The sequence below is a fragment of the Balaenoptera borealis genome (genome assembly GCF_965194805.1).
Source record: "Balaenoptera borealis genome assembly, chromosome: 1".
Lineage (NCBI taxonomy): Eukaryota > Metazoa > Chordata > Mammalia > Artiodactyla > Balaenopteridae > Balaenoptera > Balaenoptera borealis.
Window position 1 is genome coordinate 64,869,712 of NC_138860.1, and position 9,111 is coordinate 64,878,822.

The 9,111-nt window shown below is 56.4% G+C and overlaps 1 long non-coding RNA gene across 1 annotated transcript; it reads right to left on the reverse strand.

Moving 5' to 3' along the window:
- Positions 1-292: 292 nt before the first annotated feature.
- On the reverse strand, positions 293-3,765 carry LOC309629183. Its single transcript, XR_014244911.1, has 3 exons — positions 3,707-3,765; positions 2,590-2,653; positions 293-387 (listed from the first exon to the last, which is right to left on the reverse strand). It is a non-coding gene; the product is annotated as an uncharacterized lncRNA (long non-coding RNA).
- Positions 3,766-9,111: the final 5,346 nt, after the last annotated feature.

Below are 9,111 nucleotides of genomic sequence, written 5' to 3' on the forward strand. Positions count from 1 at the left end.
CAGCGCCCCCGTCTCCTTCCTCCCGCCCTCCAGGCCTCTTCAACCTGCGCCAGATCGTCCTGGCCAAGGTGGACCAGGCCCTGCACACGCAGACGCCCTCGGACCCGGCCTAGGACAATGCCCGCCTCTGCCAGGAGATCCTCGGGGTCCCAGCCACGCCAGGTAGCCAAGCGCACGCCGGGCCCACCTTAGCGGTCGGTTGGCGGCTACTGCCCAGGTCAAGAGGATCCTCTGGTGGTGTGTGAAGGGGGACCGACTGACGGGCTCTGGTCGAGGCTCGCTGACCTCTGGCCTCTTCCTGCCTGGGTTCCTGGGCTGGTCCCTCCAGCTGTGGCCCGCGGAGTCCGAGGGTGGGCTGGGCGTATCTGCACGTGCTTTCTGGAGAGCCTGGAAGAGGCAGGAGAGGGCTTCATACCCCGGACGGAACGCGTCGACGAGGTTTGCCCGTGCGTGTCGGTGCGGAGACGCAGTTCACTCCCTCGTGAGCGCTTTAACCCGCGCTCTCCCCGTGCTGGAGGGCGAGCCCTGACTCATCCCTCGGAGCCTCGGGCAGCTGTCCCTGTAAGAGGCTTAGGGGTGAACCCTCGTGAGCTTCAGCAGAAAGTCGGCAAAGATTGATTTGTGTCCCTCCACTGAGTTGCCCGCAAGGTCCCCGTTTTCTAGAAGTGTTGGGCCAATACTCCCTCTAGTGGCAGGGGACTCAGACAGGGCTGCTTTGAGGCCCCAAGCTCTGGGCTCTGGGGAAGGGGCACGGAGCGGCCAGGGGGCCGGGCAGGAGCCTCTCCGCGTGTGTCCCAGGGACCCACCTGCCTGCGACCTTCGGCCACCTGGCAGGAAGCTACGACGCCCAGTCCTATGGCTACCTGTGCAGCGAGGTGTACTCCGCGGACACGGTCCACACACTCGTTTCAAGCAGGAGGGCGTCCTGAGTGGCAAGGTGAGAGGCCGGCCTGCCGTGCAGACCAACACGGAGGTCCTTGGCCTGGGCCTAGATGCTTGTGCCGCCCGCCTGGGCCTGCCAGGCTCTGAGGGCCCTGCCCAGAACCCCCTGCTCCCCTGCCCTTTGTTGAGTCACAGCAGAGGTGGCCACACCCACACCCTCCGTGAAGGGGGTGCTCCACCCTCCTGCAGCCCCGCCCCCTCTCCTCAGGTTGCCATGGACTACAGAAGCTGCATTCTGAGGCCAGGGGGCTCCGAGGATGCCAAGGGCATGGTGAAGCTCTTCCTGGGTTGTGACCCCATGCAGGACGCCTTCCTCCTGAGCAAAGGGCTGCAGGTTGAGGGCTGCAAGCCGCCGGCCTGCTGACGGCACGGGGTTTTGCCCCCCCAGGCGGGCCGGGTGCCTTAGCGCCCCGTCGGGGCGGGGGAGGGGCCGTGTGTCCTCCCAGCCCCCGAGTCCCCGGCGGCCGGCCTAGGCCAAAAGTCTCCACCTGGAAGTGTCTGGAAAGCCTGGCATCAAGGCTCCCCCTTGTTGCACTAATGCAATCCCTTCCTGGGGAGCTTTCCTGGTAACAAAACGGTTCTTTGAAAACGCAGCCATTAATAAAAAGGACTCTACTCCTGGTCTCTGCCTGCCGTCCCTTCCACCACAGGAGTGGCATGGGGGCCGTCACACTGGGGGGAGTTCTGACCTTGGTCGGGGATCAGCCCTGGGGCCGTGGTGACACATCTGGGTCACTGGGAGACGGCTGAGCTGTGGGGTGAGTTCAGACGGGGATGGTGCCCCGCACCCCGACCGGGCAGGCTCTCCAGTGAGGGGGTGTCAGTTTCCTGCCGGCCTCTCGCCCGTCACTGTTTGGCATCTCGGGGGCTGTGACTGGCTGGAGCTGGTTCTGGCGGTGGGCACAGCTGCGGGAAGCCCGGCTGTGGCTGTCCCTGTCCCCGTGTCCTGTCCTCCTGCTCACGGCCGGCCGGCTGGCTCCCTCTGGTCATCGGCAGCTGCTGAAGTCTGGACCACAGCAAGGGGCCGCCTTCCTGGGTCCTAGCAATTCTTCCCAAAGGCCTTAGGGATGTGTTTGGTGGCAGTAGGAATTCAGAGAGGGTGCTGCACCACTGGAGCGGTAGGGTGGCTCTGGACCGTCCCGTGTGTCCTTCCCTGGCCTTTGAGCTCCTTGGGAGCCCTCCCTCCACAAACGACGCCAGGCAGCGGAACGAGGGCGCGGGCGGCGCCCCGACCTTCTCCCCGTGGCCCAGGCGGGCAGGCCGTGCCACGCTCTGTCCTCCCCTCAGCCTGCCCGCCCGTTCTGTTGTTATTTTACCGAAGAGGACACAGACATTCAGAGAGGCTAGGGTCCATGCCTGAGGTCTCATATCCAGTAAGTGTCAGAGCCGGGGTTTGAACCCAGACAGCCTGTCCCGGAGACCGCGCCCTAACCTCTACACAAACCACCTCCTGGTTCCCTTTATTAGCACAAGACTCATTTCCCTGACAAGCCCAGGCCCCATAAAGGCAACCCTGCCTCCCCCACGTGACCAGCCCTTGCCAACTACTCACCCCGGTGGCAGAGGGACGAGCCACACAGGGGACCCGCCCATCTTGGCCATGGGGACACAGACACCCACTCACACCCAGAAGGACCTCCTCTTTACCTTAGGCCACACGCCCATGCCGAAGGAGCTGCTGTCTGCCAGCTGGTGCAGGTACAGTTCTGTCCTGGAAACAGAGAAGGGACCAGAAGTAAGGGAGGACCCACCCACACCAGTGGCCTGGCAGGGCAGGTGGGCATCATGGCACGGGGCTCCACAGAGTGCCCCAGGTGGCCCCGGGGTCTGCCTCAGGCCCTGGCCCTGCCTCCCGAATATTCCTCACTTGCTGCCCTCAATGGGCCCTTCTTAAGTGAAGGCCTTCCAGAAGCTTCCTTACTCCTCAGTTACCCTGCTCTGAAAACTGGGAGTTTCCTCCCTAATCTGCCCTCTCTCCAAAGGGTAAGGTGCCCCTCTGGCCTTAGCCAGGAGGCTCAGGACAGGTTGGGCCTGCCCTTCAGACGGGGGTGGAAGGCAGGAGACAAATGATGGGGGACGCAGAGGCAAATTGAAAATTATCACCCCTCGCCTGGGGTGAGCACTCCCTGGAGCTTCACTAGATAGAACCTTACTCATTCGTTCAACAGATGAGGAAACCAAGGCTCAGAGACAGGGAGCCACATGTCCAAGAATTCCCAGGAGTCAGCGAGGGGCAGAGATGACTCCCTGGGCCACCTCCCCCAGAAGGCCCTCCCAGATGAGTCTTGTGGCTTCTCTGCTGTTCCACCTGGTGCCTCCTCGCCCTGAGCTACCTCAGGTGCACCCAAGGCTCTCACAGAGTTTAGGAGCTTCTGGAAGATTTGCGGTCTGCTGTTCCTTGCCCACCTCTCACGCTGCTGTCAGAACCTGTACCAAAATGTCACCGTCACAGCAGACATCCACCACCACCCCCCAGCGTGTATAAAGAGCCATATGTGAATTATCTCACTTAATCCTGTAAGGTCAGCAGTCAAGGTACTATTTCCACTTTACAGAGGAAGAAACGGAGGTTCAGAGCAGGTGACACCTGGCCAGGTTCACCCAGCCCAGGAGCAGTACCAGGCAGCAAGAATCAGAGGCCAGATTCCTAACCACTGGGCTCCACTGCCTCTCACCTCTGGGCAGAGGCAGGGCAGGGGCCCTGGAGAGCGGAGGCCCTTTGTCTCACTGCCCTCGGCTGTCCCTGCTCAGCCCAGTCGCTCACCTGAGAGCCAGGTCCAATCCGGATAGCATCTGGGAGAAAACCTCGAAATTGCCTTCCCCTTCCAGCTGCGGGGCCACGTGGCTCTTCTCCAACAGCATCGTCTGCCAGGGGAGAGGACAGGCGCCGGTCAGCACGAGGCCCCGCTAGGCTGCCCGCACACCCCCACCAACCCCCAGGCCACTCTTCGAGGCAGCACCTCAGGCCCCAACTTGGCTGGACGCCTCCAAATCAAAACGTGCCAGGCCTTTGTCTCACTGATTCAGAGTCCACACAGGCAATCAACGAATGCAACGGGCTCATTCCGATGAAGGAATCCAAGGGTACTAACAATTAACCCAGAGCCGCCCTCCAACACACTCTTATGCAACCGAAGCCCTTAATAACTTGACCCACATGGTGATGCACGGTAGACTTTCAGGGCCGGGACAGAAAGGGATTTATCGTGCACCAGCGAGTCTGGGTATTCTCCTAGCTCCGCATACAAACAACCCTTCTAATAACCTAATCCTGTTTTCTGTTCAAACAGAATGTTGGCGGGGGCGTGGGGGGGGGGAAGGGGAGGAGCCAGGTGATTTCAGAGAGAGGAACAAACAGGCCATGTGCCTGTCACACACGGGCTGCCGCAGAAGGCCAGCGAGCGCCTGTTTAATTTCAGCTTACGCTTTTAAGACCCAGCTAATGAGTGGCTGAATTATGTATCTACTCATGAATATTTCATCCCTGTGATACTCCGAGGCACAGACGAGGCGGCCTGCTCCGGGAGGAGATGTCTGGGCACTGAGTGAGGTGGGGAGGAGCTGGCCTTGGCCTGGGGAGCGATGACCATTTAGACACATTCCAGGGTCCCAGCTGGAGGCGTGGGCCCTGCTGAGTGGGGCTGAGGCTACTGCAGCCCTAAAGAGCCCCCTCTCCCTCCCACCCAGAGGCCTCACCTGGAGCTGGGCGGCCGTGACTCGGCCTGTGGCGTTCAAGTCCAGTGACATCACCATGGAGCACCGGGTGGCACGGCGGCTGTGGCCGGTGAACACGGAGCCAAAGGCCCGGAGGACAGTGAAGGTGGCTCGAATCTTCTCCACTGGTGGGGCACAGACAGGGCATCACCCGTGGCCCGGGTGCTGCCACCCCCACCTCTCACAGGACCCCATTCTGGCCCCAGGCCCCAGCAGGGGCCCCTCCACTCCCCCAACTCAGCTCTAAGCCACACCTCTTCCGCTGCTGGGCTGGCCCTGTGCTGCAAGCAGGGGCGCGGGGTGAGCAAGAGTGAGCCCAGAAGGGGAGATACACACACCTAGGATTGGTACGATCTGAGTGACAAGGGCTGCCCTAGGGCCTCCTGGGCCTGGTGGAGTCTAGGAGGAGGGCAGAGCATTAACATTCTTGGACCTGCTGTCGGGGAACGCCCATCACAGCCAGCTCAAAAAGCCCAGCAGTCCCAAGCTTTTTAACATAACTATTTAACAAGCACCCACTATGTGCTAGGCACCTGGATACAGCCTAGCCTGACTCCCACTCCCCCAACACACACTTTCAGCAGATCTACATTCTGGGAGGGCCTCTCCTTGCTGTATCCCCAGCTCCTCACAGGGCTCTAACCTGGGCCAGGTGCAGAACAGGTGATCAATAAAGCATTGGAATAAGCCCAGTGGAGAAGCAGGATAGTACAATGGTTAAACAAGCTTGAATATGGCCTCTCCCCGTTGTTAGTCACCTGATTTGGAGCGAATAAATTAACCTCCCTGTGCCTCAGATACCCCATCTATAAGATGGGGGTAATAATAGTACTTACTTACCTCATGTGGTTGCCACAAAGACTAAAAGATTTAATAATGTAAAGTGCTCAGAACATGCTCCAAATGTGGTGGTGTTAGTATTGTTTGTTATTATTAGAAAAGCAATACTGCCTGGGCCATATATTCTCAGCAGGGGGAATACTGCCCCCAAGAGGGCAGAAACTGATTCTTGAGGATGGGGGCAGTTTTCCTTTCTTATGTATAGAATAGAGCACAGATACACACACACACACACACGTCTGTGTGTGTCTGTATATATATACACACATACACACACACTGCATAAACAAATATATGGTGAATCTATGGCATTAACTTTTCATGGTGGGAGACGATTAGGAGAAAGAACAACTAAAAAGGCTCCTCAGAGGGGCAACAATACATTGAGGACACTGGCCCAGGGGTAACAGCTCTGGAGCCAAACTGTCTGTGTTTGAATCTCGGTGCTAGGATGTATGAGCTGTGTGGCCTTGGGCAAGCTGGTTAACCTCCCTGCGTTTTAATGGCCTCATCTATAAAATTCAAATAATAATAATGTCTACCTTATAGGGATGTTTTAAATAATAAATAAGTTAACCTGCTTGGAATAGAGCCTGGCGCGTAAGTCCTCAGCAAGCATTTACCACGATCCCCATCAATATTGTAATTATTATCACCAACTGACACTATTTTTTATTGAAGTATAGTTGATTTACAATGTTGAAACTCTTTCTTTAATGCCCAGCTCAAACATCATTTCCTCAAGGAAGCCCCCCGGCCCCTTCTCTGTGCTCCCTCCGCCTCTCCCCTCCCCAGCTCGGCCAGCAAGCGGTGCAGAGCATTGGAGTCTGGCACAGATGTGCAGCTGAGTCTCCCTTCCGGCTGTCAGTGCCTCCTTGTCTTTGTTTTTACTTATCGGGTCCTCTGCACAGTCCAGTGGGCTGTGCGCTGCACAAGGACACCACACCTAAGGGCACAGCATTTATATCAGATAGCCATAGGCCTGTATACTTATTAGGATGATGGCCCAGAACGTGGTGGTCAAGTGTTTGGTTCTAACAATGTCAATGCGTGACGACGGTTCCACATGTGGCAGTGAGTGTCTTAGGCAAGGAGTACCTGTTTCTAATTCACACAAAAGTACCCAACAGACTAGGGGTGGCCCTGCCCAGAAGCCAGCACAGGGTCTGCACACAGGTGCTCAGTGAACGCTAGCTGAGCAGATATAAGAAAGAGCCGCCCAGCACCCCCTCTGACTCTCCCTTCCCTTCCCCCACGCCACCGCCCCCACCACGTCCCAGCTGCACGTCACCTGGAGACCACTGTACCTGAGACCCTGCCATCCACACTGCCTGCCATCCCCACCAGGTGCTCCAGGACCTGCTCGCAGCAGGTGGTCTTGCCAGCACCGCTCTGGCCCAGGGCCACGATGCTCTGGTCCCTCTGCTGGCTCAGCAGAGCCCAGTACGCCCGCTGGGCCAGGGAGCCAACGTGGGCGGGTAGGCCATCCCAGCAGCTCCTGGGCACCTGCAGGAAGAGCGCCGGCATCAGCCTTCCCACCCGGCCGGGGCCCAGGGAGCACTCCACAATGCTCCAACCCGGCCTCAGGTCCAGATCCACGTCCATGCCTCCCATCCTACTCCAGCCTTGTCAGAGACGTCGTGCATTTTTCTGGGGAGAGCCCAGCCTGGAGATCTAGTCCTGCCACTGGCTCGCTGTGAGTCCTTGGGCAGCCTTGGACCCTGCTCTGAGCCTGGCCTCTTCTTCAGCCAATGAGAGGCTTGAACTAAAGCTGCATTAGCTCATGGGGCTCATCTCACTTGCTACACAAAGGACTGGATCGTACCTGTCTGAAATGAAGCAGGTGGATAAAATGGCTCAATTGATGAGTGACGTCTGCCATGGAAACAGAATGGGGCATGGGGGAATTGGCGGTACGTGTGCTATGTATTTGCTATAACAGATTTAGATACCGGAAGCCCCTTTGACTTCATTCATTCATCCATCCATACATTCATTCACTCAGTAAAAAAAAAAAAAAATTCATTGAGTGTCTACTACATAGCAGGCACTAACCCAGGCACTGGGGGCACAACACTACTCAAGGCGAATAAAGGAAATCTCTGCCAACCGTGAGGAGATATCATTATACACCTATTAAGATGGCTAAAAAACCGGTTTTTAATTTTTTTTGACACACTACCAAGTTCTGGTTAAGATGCAGAGCAAGTGGAATTCTCCCACAATGCTACACAATACAGCCACTCTGGAGAACAGCTTGGCAGCCTCTTTTACAGTGATACGTACACTCGTCATCCAACTGAGCAACCCCACTCCTAGGTATTTACCCAAGAGAAATGGACATTTGTGTTCACCAAAAAACCCTCTGTCACTGGTTATATTGAGTAGGTATTCAAAATCATCAACAACCTAGAAACAACCCAAATGTCCCTCAACTAAAGAACTAAGATAACCAACCACCCTGGTTTTAGCACTGAAAGTCCCATGTCCCAGAAAAACCATTCCCTCCCACGGAAACCAGGACAACTGGTCCCCCTCCGAACAGATAAACAAAGCTGTGCAATAAAATACAATAGAATAAAAGAACTAACGGCTCACAGCTGCAACAATATGGGTGAATCTCAAATGCGCTGTGCATTGTGATAAGTGGAAGAAGCCGATTCCAAAGGTTACACGCAGTACAATCCCATTTATATGACTTTTCAGAAAAGGCACAACTAGGGAAAAGGGACAAAAGAACAGATTAGTGGCTGCCCAGGGCGGGACATGGGGGAGGGGATGACCACAAGGGTATGGAGAACTTTTGGGGGGGATGGGAACTGTCCTGTAATTGATGGCAGAGACAGTTTCACAACTATACGTGTTTGTCAAAAACTTACAGAAGTGAACACTAAAAAGGGTGACATTAACTGTATGTAAATTATACCTTAATAAACCTGACTTAAGACAAAAAAAGCCCTGCCTGTAGAGCTTGCTTTCCTTTGGGAGAAGACAGATGATAAAAAACCAACTAATTAAATTATACTCAACGGGAGTCATTTGAAAGCCATGAGCTTGGATGAGATCACCAAGGAAGTGGGCGTTTAAAGAGGGAGACAGAAGAGGTGTAGGGATGGGGCACCCAGACTTGGAGAGATCAGGGACCAGCAAAGGAGGCTGAGAGGGAGGGCCAGCGGGACAGAAGGAAAACCAGGAGAGCGGAATTCCTGAGCTGCGGAAGGGAGTGATGGCAGGAGGAGGGAAGGACCAGCCCCTGAAGTGCTGCTGAGGGTCAAGTCAGAGGAGGCCGGAGAATTGTCCACTGGGCTTGGCAGCATGGAGGTCACTGTGACCTTGACAAATGTCTGCTTAGCGTGGTTTTCAGGGAGAACGGAAGAGGGCGGTGGAGGTAGTGAGGGCAGTAGAAAGGCACCAAAGGGAGCAGGGAAACGGGCCTGGCTGGAGGAGGACCTTGGAAGCCCAGGATGCTAAGCGGGTGACAAGTGGGCTAGCATCCACCCTCCCAGTGGCTTGGCAGGACCAGGGGCACAAACTCCGGTGTGGCGGCCCTCCCCCTCCCCGAACCCCCAGCCTGGGGCTAAGGAGCACCCCCAGTGCACTGTTGGCCTTTCCTAC